At 29.3% G+C, this 16,105-nt stretch overlaps 1 long non-coding RNA gene across 2 annotated transcripts in view; it reads left to right on the forward strand.

Moving 5' to 3' along the window:
- Positions 1-10,379: 10,379 nt before the first annotated feature.
- LOC142330470 (uncharacterized) overlaps positions 10,380-16,105 on the forward strand; it is a 37,026-nt gene continuing 31,300 nt past the window's right edge. Inside the window, exon 1 of one of the 2 annotated variants that reach the window (XR_012757776.1) lies at positions 10,380-10,501. This is a non-coding gene — a long non-coding RNA (uncharacterized LOC142330470). Of the gene's footprint in view, positions 10,502-14,505; positions 14,569-16,105 lie in introns of those variants that run through there. The other variant, XR_012757775.1, reaches the window with a different exon arrangement.

The raw sequence follows: 16,105 nt of genomic DNA on the forward strand, positions 1-16,105 counted from the left end.
TTTTTAGTACTACCGTTCTGGTTGACAAAAAATGTACATTTCATTTTACTTTATCAGATTAAATGTATCACGTAACTGACTTATATCCCAAAGGTTCTTGATACGAATCCCGTTAATTTTTTACGTACGAAAATATTTATCTACCTCACTGTCATATTTAAAAAAAAAACAACAATAATTTTAATTTTGGGCATGAGCCTGTAGGGGTTAACAAAGAAATAAACATCGAACTTATATAACATAAAAATAGAAATGTGTTAAACAGCGCTATGTGCGGAATCCAGTCAGTTTTCCCTTTTTTTGGAAGTAAATACATTCGCATAAGAAACTTTATAGAGTTGCATTCTTTCTTTACTGATTTTCTTTTTTCCAAAAATGTTCCCTCGCAGTTTACGGGAACGCATCGATTAACAAAAAATAAATCAAGCCGTTACATATAGGTAAAATAAAACAAAAATACTAAGTGGCAATAAAAGTTGCCTGAATCAATTTATATTTAATACGACCTGCTTCCAAGAGATAGAGTAACATAACAAATGTCGAGGCTTAAACATTTCGCTTCAACAAAAAAGGTCTGAAATACTCTTAACCTGCGCGTGCGTTCCCACGCTCGGTATGAGGTAAAAAAGATAACAGTATTATTTTTCACTTAAGTTGCAGTGAGTACAATTAATTATCGTACCTAACTTCGCACGGGCCCGATCAATGTTCAACCCTGCGACACATTTATGCCTAATCATATCTCGAATAAGTAAAACAGTAAAAAAAAATAATACAATTTATTACTTTTTTATTTCACTTCATTTATTTTTTGATAATTTTATAACATGCTTAAAAAAAATTATATGCACCAGGCCCCATAATGTACTATTGGTGGAGACATTAATTTTGAAAGTTTAAATAATTTTTTGTAAAAAGCCTTTAAATATGTTTTTTTTTGTCTTCAGTCATTTGACTGGTTTGATGCAGCTCTCCAAGATTCCCTATCTAGTGCTAGTCGTTTCATTTCGGTATACCCCCTACATCCTACATCCCTAACAATTTGTTTTACATATTCCAAACGTGGCCTGCCTATACAATTTTTTCCTTCCACCTGTCCTTCCAATATTAAAGCGACTATTCCAGGATACCTTAGTATGTGGCCTTATAAGTCTGTCTCTTCTTTTAACTATATTTTTCCAAATGCTTCTTTCTTCATCTATTTGTCGCAATACCTCTTCATTTGTCACTTTATCCACCCGTCTGATTTTTAACATTCTCCTATAGCACCGCATTTCAAAAGCTTCTAATCTTTTCTTCTCAGGTACTCCGATCGTCCAAGTTTCACTTCCGTATAAAGCGACGCTCCAAACATATACTTTCAAAAATTTTTTCCTGACATTTAAATTAATTTTTGATGTAAACAAATTATATTTCTGACTGAAGGCTCGTTTCGCTTGTGCTATTCGGCATATTATATAACTCCTGCTTCGTCCATCTTTAGTAATTCTACTTCCCAAATAACAAAATTCTTCTTCCTCCGTAATCTTTTCTCCTCCTATTTTCACATTCAGTGGTCCATCTTTGTTATTTCTACTACGTTTCATTACCTTCGTTTATTTTCATGCGATAGTTCTTGGGTAGGACTTCATCCGTGCCATTCATTGTTTCTTCTAAATCGTTTTTACTCTCGGCTAGAATTACTATATCATCAGCAAATCGTAGCATCTTTATCTTTTCACCTTGTACTGTTACTCCGAATCTAAATTGTTCTTTAACATCATTAACTGCTAGTTCTATGTAAAGATAGAGATAGGGAACATTCCTTGTCGGACTCCCTTTTTTATTACGGCTTCTTTCTTATGTTTTTCAATTATTACTGTTGCTGTTTAGTTCCTGTAAATGTTAGCAATTATTCTTCTATCTCTGTATTTGAACCCTAACTTTTTTTGCTTCCCTTGTCCCTAATAATAAGAATTAAATGTTATTGTGAGAAAATTATTAGTTAATTTGATACTAATTTACAATACTAGAATTAACAATAAACAAATAAAAAATTAATATTTAATCGAATTTAACGTAAAGTGGAGAACAAGATTACAGATACAAAATTACATCAATTTTCTGCCATAATTCGGCTATTTATTAACCGATTTAAAAAAATAAAATGTCACTTTCTTTAAAATAAGAAGCTTAATATTTTATCGAGTAACATACATTTTGATAAGCTAATATTTACGGAGATAAAAAGGATTGAAAAATAATAAGTATGGCTGCCATTTTTTAATTTGCAAAGGTATTTCATTCCTGATTTTTTTATAATTTTAAAACTTTATAACCAAGACGCTTATCAAATATTAATGTGATTCGTCTATCCGAACTTGAGATACTAATTTTTATATAAAAATAACAAAATGGCCGACAGGGGGAGAAAGAAGGAAAAATCGTCATTTTTTCAAAGGATATATTTTTTTACCAAAAAATATATATATATTTATAAACTTGAGAAATGTGAAATGCGCAGATATTTCGAAATTTTCCGGAAGTCGAATCATATATCCATTACAATAGATAGCTTTCTTATGAAATCTACTTAAAACATTAGATTGTTCAAAAATATAATGAAATAAACTATTTTGTAATTTGGGGTGTTTTACCCATTTACAACCCCTTAAAACTAGATATTCATTCGGTTTGAAAAAATATATATTTTACGTAAAAATAAAAACAATAATTTATTTTTAATTATTAAAGATCTTTTACTGATTTTAAATAAAAGTCCATTTAAATCCATCACTTCGTTTATATTAAACATCGGACCTTTAATTATTAAATATCACCTCATTATTTTCAAGTCATTTAAATATTAAATGATGCGTTATTAAAGTGTAAGCTGCCCAAACCTAGTCCTATTATAATATAATATTAAATTTAAACTTCTTTTCATATTATAATTTATTACAAACGTGTCATTACACATGTATTATTCGTATTTTTTAAAAAATAAATTTTGTTTTTATAACTTAAGCATTTTTAATATTATTACGTTCTATTAAATGAAATGTTTTATTGATTTACTTTTGAAATAGATAATTTAATTTTTAAATAGAGAATGTAATAATATTTTTTATTACATATTTGTTTTTTCGAAGAAGACACCACATCAACACCCAAGTGATCCGATTTTGGCCGTTAACGAACTTGACCGAGATTCTGGGCCGATTTTTATTTAGGGAACAATTTGAAAGTGATTGACGCAAAATTACAGCAGTTATCGTGTACACAAGAAAGTGATACATATATATATATATAAATAATATATATATATATAAAACTTGGTGCTGATTGTGATTTTGGGGTCTCCAAAATCACCATGTTTAGCCTTTTCCTGTTTAGCCTCCGGTAACTACCGTTAAGATAATTCTTCAGAGGATGATATGTAATGAGTGTAAATGAAGTGTAGTCTTGTACATTCTTGTACCATTCTTGAGATGTGTGGTTAATTGAAACCCAACCACCAAAGAACACCGGTATCCACGATCTAGTATTCAAATCCGTGTAAAAATATCTGGCTTTACTAGGACTTGGGAATGTGAAACGCGAAGATATGTCAAAATTTTCCGGAAATCGAATCATGGTACTCTACAATATGTACCTTTCTTATGAAATCTACCTAAAAAGATTACTCTTAGACTGAATATTTAAGGGTTTTCTAAGCTTGGAAAAAGTCGCAGCGTAATATGCTTAAGCATATTACACTGGACATGACAAGGATTCAGTCCTTGAGCGTGTAATATCCTCTATACTGTATTTTGTAGAATATTGAGTAGCGTAGAAATTCTTCGCGTGCTCGTTTTAAACTGTACTACTTGAAGATTTTTTTCCTCATCTTGTACCGGTTGGCGTTCAAATGAAACACGAGTGCTGCGAAGTGTGCTATTCTCACAAAGATTATTAAATTCTACAAATCAGTTTGTTGTTTGCGATCTAAATTTATCGCACCAAAAAATTGTTTAAAATTTTCATAAATTCATTCGCTGTTTTCTGTTAAATTTTGTTCAGTTTTGTTTTTAATAATAAAAGTAGATATTTTTTTTTATTTTCGTAGACTTCTTTTCATCACTTTTCTCAAAATTAAGTTCCCTACACGTTTTCTTAATAAAATTTACGCATTCATTAGTCATTTAACAAAGTTATTGTACTTCAAACCTAAAAAAACATGATTTTCATCACTGAATTTTTCTGTTTTACGCTGGTTATCATAAAACCTACGGGGGATACAATTTTGGGACCTGTTTATTCGATTTTTCAAGTGAAAATCATAAAAACCCATCAAGTTTACTTCTTTTATGACCCCCTTAAACATTTCAGAATGACCTCATTTCACCTGGGAACTGAAATCCGAGCGAAATTTCCGCTAACCGCAACTCTACAAAGAAGCGTTTTCGGACATATGTTTGTATGATAGCAGCCCTTTCCTCGATGGAATACTGTATTTTAGGATAAACATAAACGTAAAGAACGAAACTATATCGCACTGTAGCAGGAATAGTTTACAACCGACAAAAATAGACGATTAGTAATAGCAGTGTTAAACGCGACGCTAAAATAACTGCACTTCGAGCCGATTAGGTTCGATTTTAAGTGTATTTTTCTCAAAAGTCTGTATAAGTGTATATTTATTTATACATCTATTCAAATATTAATCCTTTTAGGCAGATTTTTTAAAAAGCGTGCTTAAATTAAAATATGAATTTAAATAGTAATATGTGAATTTTTGTTCTGTACGGTAAATGATTCGTGTGATTTAGTAAATTAAAAATTCTGATGTTTCCCCGCATTTACATTTACGAATGGTAACATTTGTTAAGAAGTAAACGAATTTTAATAAAAATTAAAAATTGTAATTATGTATTAACAGATTTCTGCATTTTTCGCGCGCGCGTGTGCATGCGTGCGAACTCTTGCATTACTGATAAAAACATATACACATATAGTTTTATCAAGCTGGAACATTAGATTTTATTAAATAACAAAAAAGCTTCATACCGGTATGGTAGTTCAATTTACTTTTGAAAGTACAGTTTTATTTACTGTAATACATAATTTGTTCTAGATTTTAAAAAATTCAGATTATGATAAAAGCGAAATGTTTAATAAAAAAAATAAATAAAATAAATGTAATAAGTAAATTCTTTATGGTAATAAATGCTTTAATAAAAAAACAGTAGTTCGAAGGCCAATGATAAAATAAAACTATAATTTATAAAATATGCTGACAGACGAGCTAAGAGAAATAAATATTAGAGGTAATTATTTTCGTTTAATTTTTTGGGGATGACGCATCTCTCAGTCTGACTATGCGATGTAGGTGAGAGGGGAAGGGGGTTGAAGAAACGCAGGTGGCTTACTTCGCTCTGATTGGCTACCGTTGGACAGTACAGTATCACGCGATGTAAACTTGTTTACATGTGTGCGTATTCCTGCCGAGTGTAACAAAGTTAATGTCCATATTTCTTATATAGACGTTCGATATAATTAAATTACGGTTTTCGAAGCTTTTTAAATTTATTAATGCCTTTCCGTTCGTGAAAAAGCTTTAAAAAATTTCTCGTTGGAATTAAAACAAAAAAACGGAAACTGTAAATTAAAAATTTACGTAAAATTTAACCTCTGATCCCAATATTTTTCCCGACGAGAAGAAAAGTTGTAACGGCGTTTGTAGTAATAAAAAATTACGCGTATAGAATTTTCGGTATATCAGTCGCTTAATTTATCAACCGATCTATCTAAGGAGGGTCGTTATATATTTCTTAAAAATAGTTTTCCTCTAAAAGAACGATCGACTATACATTTTCAACAATTTTGTGATTTTTTTTTATTTAGCTTAAAAAATATAAATTAAACACGGGAAATGTTAAATATAAAAATTTGGTCATGAACTGTTTGTTGTATATATGTCGTACTGTTTACGAGTAATTTCTGCTTTAAATATTATGTACGCATAATTATTAAGATATATTATAATTACTCGGTGTCGAACTCAGAACCTCACATAAATTATAAATATCGGTCGCCTTCTACAAACTCACTACCGATGTTTTTTTCCTTTCTTACGATTAATTATTGTTAAATATATATGTTAAATAAAAAATACGCCGATAGATTTCTAAAAATATTTTTACAAATTTATTAAAATGATTATTTGTAGCTTTCTTTCCTATCAAAAATTATTTTTTTCAAATTTTTATGTTATTCCCTATACATTCATTTATGAATATTTAACATTAACTGAGATCGGTGAAGAAACGGTAAGCTATTTTGGGTGTCGAACCCAGGAGGCTCCAGTAAATCAGTATATTCTTTATAACGATACAGATTCGAATTATTTTCTCTCTAACACGATTCATTTTCATTTCCAGACTTAAAACTTAATATATCTAATATATCACTCACGAAATACCCTTTGCTTATATCAGTTCAGTTAAATATATACACCGTTAATGGCCAAATAACCTAAAATACAACAATATAACTTGTTTCTCTTTATTTATTAATTATTATTAAATTTATTAATTTATTTTGTAAAAATCAATCGGCGTTAACTGGAATCTAACATTTTTAATCTAATACATAATTTGAGTAATACATACACAGAATAAAACACCTGCCAATTATTGTTTAAAAAATTGTAATAATATTAACAAAATAAATAAAACTCACCTTAAATCAGTAATAAGGAATATCTCAATAAAAAGATGAAATTTGGATAACGTTACATGTGGATTACGTTAGACTAAACACTGTTATGTGAAGGCAGTAATTGCACTACCTATTCAGTCGCCTATCTACCGATAATTCCCGCCAATAACTAACTACAAGACAAAACATCTCGGTGAATTTCGTTAGTTTATACTCATGATGCTCTTCTCCATCTTCCCCCCACCCCATACGGAATCAACCGACATCGATAGTCATCGAAAGACACAAAATTTCCGTCAATGTTTTTTTACATTAGACCATCGGTTACACGTCCTCTAATATTTAATTGTTTTTAAAATTTACTATCAATCTTGCCGAACTTATAATTAGATAAAATATTAAAGAGAATTATTTTTCCCTTAAAATATAAGTGGACATATTACTACAACAGCCAACCATATACAAAGGGGTTATAAGGAGATCTTTACTTATTATTTAATTACATATAATATTTATTTTATATACGTAATCAAGCTCAAGACATAGTAGATATAAATACGGACCCGCACGCGCGCGCACATACAATTTTGTTATTAAGTGTTACTATATTTTTTAAATATCAAATCAGGAATTAAAAAAATATATATAGTATGTGTGTAAGCGCGTACATACACCCGTAGATCTATTTATTAATTCACTTTATTATACATGTAAAGCCTAATTTTATTTTATTTAGATATTTACAAATACATTTCGTCGTTTTTAATCAATACTTGGCTCTAAATGAATAAAACAATTTAATCAAAAAATTTTTGAATTTATTTAATTGTTTTATAAGATAACACTCAATCCTGCTATTGCGTAAGAGATTTATAAAAGCACTAGACTCTGTGTTAACCTTGAACGTTCGTAGTTGGTGGAGTGAGGAATGTTTACAAAACAACGAAAGCCGGCTAGACACCGCAGCAAACAACTTTTTTTTATCTCTTCATCACGCATTATTAAAACAAATATTCTTATCTGTTTTAAATAATTTATTAATTTTAACTAGCAGACTATGCTTCACTATGCTAGATTTCAGTATATATATATATATATATATATATAAGAACACAATTGTAAGTTAGAAGCATTAACAAAATGATCATTACGGAAAAATACAAAATTTAACCTTTCCTTTTTACCCTTTCTCTCTTTAACTTTTCCCTTCCCGCTTCCCAATTTTAATTTTATCACGTCCCCTTTTCCTTTTCCCAGTTTCTCTTTCCTTTTATCTCCCTCCCTTTTCCTTTCCCGTTTTCTCTTTCTTCCCTTTTTTTATTTTTTAAAATATTAAAGAGAATAAATTTTCACTTAAAATTATAAATGGACAACAGCCAACCGTACACAAGGGGGTTATAACGAGATTTTTACTTAATATTTAATTACATGTAATAATCATTTTATATAAATGTTTGTTGTAGTTTTTTTTTTTTTTTTTAATATTTCATTCTTAATTTGCACATAAAAATAATTCTTAACCCGACAAGAAATTCAAAAAAACTATCAGACTGTGAAAGTGAATACAAAGCTTAAAGTTGCAAGTTTTATTTTATATTTTTAACTTTATTTCCTGCCACTGGGTAAAGGGATATATAAAAGCGATAAGACTCTGCTAACCTTGAACGTACGTGATTGGAGTGAGGAACGGTTACATAACTATGTACAACAACAAAACGCTGGCAGGGCGGCAAGGAACTTTTATCTTCATCACGCACTATAAAAACTAATATTCATAATCTATTTTATCTTAAATAATTTATTAATATCAATTGACAACATTAATATCCAGTTATTTTTTCTCTTTAATTATGAAATAAGGATGACAGTTAACGGTTTGGAAAGAAACAGTTATTATTACTTCTTTTTTTTTAACCTCCGGGATCACCGTTAGGTATTACTTTCAGAGGATAGGATGAATGATTTGTAGCGTGTGTGAAAATGCCATGCCTGACCGGGATTCGAACCCGGGATCTCCGGATGAAAGGCCGAGACGCTACCACTCGCGTCACTGAGGCCGGTTACAGTTAGTATACTTGATTACTTTTTTTATAATCGTAATTTATTTTTCTCGGAAAACCACAAAAAAAAAAATTCATTTAAAATAATTAATTCTAAAAGAAAATAAAAGTTTAGAGCAAAATTAAAGCATTTTTTTTTTTTTTTTTAATTATTGATTACGGTTAAAAAATAGGTTTATAATAAATTATATTGAAAGTAGTTTAAAAGTGTTATAATATAAAAAAAACCTTTCGGCACGCCGGAAGGCGAAGGTAGATTTCACCGGTGCTAAGTAGGGGATAAAAAAGATTTCCACCAAATTAAAGTTAAGAAAAACTTCATATTTACTCGATACAAAAATAATTGCACGTGAAAAAAAGTTTTACATGTTTAGCGTACGACAATTTTAGCCCATCTTACAATTCCGGCAATATTTTGGTCGTCCCTTGCCGTAAGGGTTGGTCATATCAAAAATTGTTTCGGACAAAAGTTTTAGGTAATGTTTAGAGGATTAACGATCACTTTAAACCGATTCGATATTGTGCCTATTAAGAGAGGTATGATTTTTTTTGTCTTCAAAACCCCATTTTTTCCAACCCCTGGGCCAATAGTTGGTGATATCAAAAAACTTTACTTACATATATGTTAGGCCCTTATCCAAAGAATAGTAGGAACTTGAACAGAAGTTCAATATTTTACTTAATAAGAAAGTTATAGCGAGTTTTGTTTTCTAAAAAAAAGCCATCCCATTTCCAGTCCCATAGTCCGATTTTTTCCATTAACAAACTCGATCGAGATTTTGGGTAGTTATATTTTATGTATCAACTTGAAAGTGATTGGCGCAAAATTACGGCAGTTATCGTGTCCATAATATAAAATAAGTGAAATATATATATGTATACTTATGATATGTAGTTGAAAAGCCCTCAGTGAAGGCTTATTACTCCAAATTTTTTGGATTTTGGGCACTTTTTGTTCAGTCGATTGCAATCAAAAGGGGAGGTGTACAACTAGACGTTACAACAGTCCTAAATCCAAAATTTCAACAATCTAAGGCTAGTCGTTTTTGAGTTATGCGAGATAAATACGTACAGACGTCACGCCAAAACTAGTAAAAATGGATTCAGGGATGGTCAAAACGGATGTTTCCATTGAAATCTGAAAACCGAAATTTTTCGCGATCATAATCTACTTTCTTTACTTCGTACAAGGAATTAAAAACTATTAACTCGAAAATTAAAACTAATGAATGCAGTAATCTGTATTATTAATATAAGGAAGTAATAATAAATAAAAAACTAACATTAGTAAAATAAAAAGATGGCTCTGAACAAAATTTACTTCCTGTGATAACTTTGTACGTGGTGATGATTGTGTGAGGAGTGTGCACGTGAATGGGACAAGATAGCAAAATTTCTGTTCTCCCCATAATTCGTCAACAAAAAAGAACTGCGTGTGTCAAAATGTGATACGTTGATGAGAAATTATATTTGTTTATAATATTATTACCTGTTCCATTATATAAAGCAATGTAGATAAAATAAACCAAACATATATATATATATATTATCTAATCTTTTCTTTCTGATAATTTGTTAAATTAATATTACTGTTATTAACGATTAAAGTTGTCAAATACACCAAATAATATTTATTACTTTACGATCTGTAGCGTCGTTATTAAAGCTGTATCAAATTTTGTTTACTTACTCAGTATATTTAGGAATATTTTAAATGAATCTAAACGACCATTCAGAAAAGAATTCAACATGTAAACCGGGTAAGTTCTTTTAATAATAATATTTTATATTAAGAAAAGTAGTACGCAATTGAATAATGTGATTTGCATGTGTTAATGTTAATTACAAGATTAGGTTACCTTGCAGTTATTTATTTTCATAATAATTATATCATAATAAATTGAAAATAGTTGTTTAATTTTCTCATCGTTATAAACACAAAAATTATCAGATTCTGATATTAGATTCATCTCATATTTAGATAATTTACAACAAAATTTAAAAAACGATACATTATCTTCTACATTTATAGATTGCATCTTTATTAATTCAGCATTACAAAAATTAATAAAATTAGTATATTGTAATTTTACTTCAGTGTATCTATCCAACTCTTCAGGAAGAACTAAAAGTAAATGTTTTATAAATGATTTAGCTGCATCATGAGGAAAGCCACCAGTAGCTAATAATACTTGGTGGCATGTTTCTCCATTATTATTTCTTGCAGTAACATCACCATTACCATATATAATTAATGCGTTTATTCGATTCACAATCAACCAATTTTGCACAAAAACGTTTTCCTAAAACAGTTATCATTTTAACTGATATTTTTTCATTTATATCCATAACTAATGATCTATAGAAATCAAAATAGTTTATATCTAAGACAATACAATAAAATATTTTTTCAGCATAAATCGATTGACGACTTGAAAAAGTATCGAAAATTAGTTGGAAAATTAGTTTATTATTTTTCTTTACTAAATCTGAATGATCAAAGATAAGCAAAATGGCAAGTTCAACATGACGAGAATATAATAGAGATAAAAATGATGTATGAAATGCATCATCATTCTCATTAATATCTTCTACACCATATAAAAGTTCAATTAAAATTTTAACATCTAAAAAATTATTACAAACAGAAATTAAAGGTGTTTTACTTTCACGAAGATTTGTCAGATATTTACGAACACTCGCTCCACTATCTAATAGTAAAACCAGAATTTCATTATAAAAGTGTCCTTGAATAAATGCATGGCATAAAGCTGTTCGACCATCTTTATCTATAGCATCTACATAGGCACCATTTTCAATTAATGTAGATATAATTTAGGTTTTAATACTTTTTTCACCATATAGTACAGCATACATTATTGGCGTTAAACCTTTATCATCATAAATATTGTGATAAAGGTTTTGTTTTTCGGATATGGTGTTATAGGTGATAATGCAGTTAATCTAAATTGTTAAATTTTTTTAGGCTAATATCTAAAACCAAACAATTTTTTTTTTTGCAAGATTGCATTTATTTTATATTTAAGATTCCCTTATGTGTTCCATTGTTTTTATGCATTTGAATTTTCTTATTTAATTACTGTACATGATGTATTGTTTAACAGTTAATATATTTTAATATATTGTATTAAATACCTATTCTACCTATTTAAAATTATGATGTTCTAAAAGTTACATACATATGAAGAAAATAAAAAATTGTGGTACTGTTTTAAACATACTTAGCTCCAGTGTGGTCAATTTTGAAACAGTCAGGTATACAAAAAGCTACTGCACACTCAGAACACCACCAAGTAGTTTCCTTTTTTCTAGCTTTCCCTGAGGCTGCCTTTGTTTTTTCAGAGCAGACTTTACAGACCTTTTGAGGACTGCACTTTCTTTTCAGTTTGGGGTATTTTCTAAGGAAAGTGATGACCTGTAAGTCTTTGTTTTTACTGCTGTTGGTGTGGTTTACTGTGCAAGAACTTCTGCCTTTTATCCTAAAGACATTCCAATTGATATAATAAATTTTTCTAAATGACATTTATGCCCCACGGGTGATGGTCGTGATTCCCATGATAAAATAAAGGCACTGGCAATTTTGTTGATAAATAAATGGAAAAATAATTTTTTCAGCCATTTATTTGCTTACATCAGAATGGATAGTATGAAATAATCTGGTCATTTTTATCCATCCATTTTATTTTTATTATAATTAAGTGTAGACTCGTTTCTTTTCAGCTTTTTTTTTTTTTTTTTAATAAATTTATTTTTGGCAACTCTTTCCAATAGGACATCCAGCATCAGTCTGTCACTGCCATAAAAAAACCAAAAGCAGCTGGTAACTGTAAAACCGATCCGTGAATATTGTATGTCCTTTGTCAAGATAATCAGAAAAAAGTTTTTGGAAAAGAAAACTTATGGAATTTTTGTTTTTTTTTTTACCAGTGAAAATTTCAAACTGAAGTACATATACGGTTGAGGAATCACAAACAATATATAGTTTTATGCCATAAACAAGAAAATCAGTTTCAAATACTGTTTCTAACAAAAACAATTAAAAGTATGGAAGAAAAAGCACCTAAATTACAATGAATCCCAGTTTCCATTTCTACTATTACCATACAGCACTGAAATCTTGGAACTGGATATACCATACAGATTTTTCACCTTTTTTATAAGTGACAGTTTTTTTTAGAGCAGATTGAACAAAAAACTAATCTGTTTTCTGTACAAGAAAATCCAGTAAATATTACCTTGGAGATTAAAAAATTTATTAGAATACTGATATTCATGTCAGTTTATCATTACCAGCATAAGATCCTACTGGTACAGTAAATTTAGATTTTATAATTTAAAGCAGACTGTGACTGAACAGGTTTTGAAAATATTAGGCAGTTCTTTATTTTAATAATAATGAGATGCATCTCCCATCAAGTAACCCTGTTCATTACTGCTCACAAAAAATTAGGTCTTTTGTAGAACATTTGAACACAGCAGTTGGTAAAATAACATTTGATCAAAGGTTGTCTCTTGATGAGCAAATATGTTGTACCAAAATACAGCATTATAAATTCATATTGAAGCACTACAATTCTAAGAAACAACACAAGTGGGAATTTAAATTATTTGTGCTCTTTAACACTGTAGGGTCCGCATATAGATTTAAATATTATTCAGGAAAGTGAAGTGGTACAAGACTACCAGGGGAAGAAGATATTGGTAACACAGTGGTAAGATTGTGTTGTATTTTCCCTAAGAGTGCCAACCATATTTTATACTTGGATAACTGATATTTCCATTCCTTTAGAAACTATTTTAGCAAAACGAGGAATGTACCGTCTGGGCACTGTACTCCAAAATATACTACCAAATTGTAAATTACCGGATAAAAAAGAGTTCATGAAACTTAATTACCTCGTAGTTCACATGAGGAGCAAGTTATGACACATGAAAGTGTTGATTTAGCTGCAATATTATTGAAGGGTAATAGAATTGCCACTTTCTTGTCCACATATGTTGGTAGTGAATCACCTTCAGAAATTAAAAGGTATGACATAAAACTAAGAAAAATTATTAATATTCCATGTCCTTCAACTGTTAAGAGTACAATAATAGTATGAGTGGTTTTGACGATGCGGATAGTGATGTGAGGTGATATAATGTACAAGTAAAATGTAGAAAATGTTATTTGCGAATTTTTCAACATCTTCTGGACTGTTATTGATTCTTTGCAATTGTACTGAGAAGTAAGTCAAGTAAATGGTGTTAATGATTAAAATATGTTAAATATGAAAGAATTCCATGATGAACTGGCTTAAACATTGTGTTTAATTGAAAGTAATGGAAATATAAAGAAGAAGACCAAGTAATGTTGAACAAAACATTCAGGCAAAGAAGCACAAAGGGCCTAAACAATACATTCCACCAAAGGATGTTAGAACAGATAGTATTGGTCACTGGGCTATGTGGTGCAAAAGAAATTGTTGCAACAAAGAGAAGGTAAAGTGTTTTCCCAGACAATGAGTGAAAAATTTGGTATTGTACTTGTTATAATAAGAAATATAACTGTTTTAGGGAATTCCGTAATTAACTTTTATTGTGTTCTTAAGTTTTTTTTTCTTTATTATTTAGAGTAGGTCTGTCAAATTTTCATACCTTTTTGATTATCATTAATGTTTTTTACATTGTATATATCTGAAAGTGCAGTTTAATTGTAGTAATATAAGTGCTCTGAGACAGTAAAAAGTGATCTATATGAGATCTGTGTTGTTAAAAACAACAAAAATTAATTAACCAATAAATAATCTACAAGAAAATAATGAAGGTAAGCTTATTTCTTCCTGTGTTATGCTAGCATTTAGTGTAAGTAGGGAACATGCGTGATAGCATAGCCTTCTAATAAGGAATTAAATGTAGGACCTCTAATACATATTGTTGCATTTCTACTACGTACGTAGAGTATTTTTTTTTTTTTTTATAAAAAATGCCATTTTAAAAATATTTTTCCCTAATTTTTGGTATTTTAATAATATAATATGCTTTATATGTGTATTTTTTAAAATGAAAACAAAAAATAATTTATTTAAGAGTTAACAATTACCACTTTCAAATCTTTCAATCATTTCCACAGCAAATTCTTTTATAGCAGTATGAACTAGTGGTATAATGTGCTGCAATATTTGTAATTTATAAAGACGTGATTTTAATCGTTTCTTCAAAACATCATGAACGGTAGTTCACGGAAGATTTAACTCCTACGCTGCACTTAGAATTGACGTTTCAGGTCTGTGAACAAAAGACTGATGAATGGTCTCTGTTTTTTCATCTGATGTACTAGGCTTGCCTGCATTTATGTTGAACACTGCCAGTTTCTTTAAATTTATCACGCCATACACGAATACTTGTTCTAGAGGGAGGCTTTAAGTTATACAGAGTTCTAAAATTGCATCAAACTTTTATGTTGGATTTTGGTTCAATAATTATTCTACACACTGTGAATTCATGGCGACTGATGACATATGCAGTTACATATGCAATCAAGTGCTATGTAGTATTTGCAGAGGGAAACCTTATGAGTTACCTGTTAAAGAGAGCCCAACCGTTCACTGATAGCACTATCATTTTTTTTTAATAAGATATCCAAATTGTTCAGATAATTCTTGGGCACTACTCCATATGAAAAAAAAAAAAAAATATATATATATATATATATATATATATATATTGGTGCCGATATAATATAAATATATATATATATATTGGTGCCGATATTAATAATTCTTGTAAAATCTTTTTTCAAGGAATGTAAATAGACCTAATATTCACTTATTTATTAATACATTCTACAATTTCGTCTCAGGAAAGTTATGTGCTTAATGATAATTTTCATTAAGTTATAATCATCTATTATACACCAGTTGATATAGTGCACAGTTGGATGACAAATGTGAACACTTATTATGTGACACATTTAAAATTATTGTACAGTGACTTAAATTCTTTTAATGTGTATATGTTTTTAATTGTTAATTACATTAATCAAAGAAATATATACTTTTTTCATTAACAGATTATTTACTTCATAAGCTCCCAAGGCTTATTAATGACACCAGATATATGGGAATATGTTACATTATGCAATACTTGTATTTATATTGTATGAAACAGTTGATTATTTTAATACTTAAGTATTTTATTCTGAAATCAAAACCTGTTATATAACTTTAATCCATTGTCCCTAACAATTCAGTACCTTTTTATTTATGTTTCTAATACAAATGCTATAACCTTACAGTTGTGGTGACTTAACACCAGACTGAGTTTACTGCAAAAATCTGAATAGCCATTCTAAAAAAAATAAC

This window comes from Lycorma delicatula, chromosome 9 (genome assembly GCF_047948215.1).
Source record: "Lycorma delicatula isolate Av1 chromosome 9, ASM4794821v1, whole genome shotgun sequence".
NCBI lineage: Eukaryota > Metazoa > Arthropoda > Insecta > Hemiptera > Fulgoridae > Lycorma > Lycorma delicatula.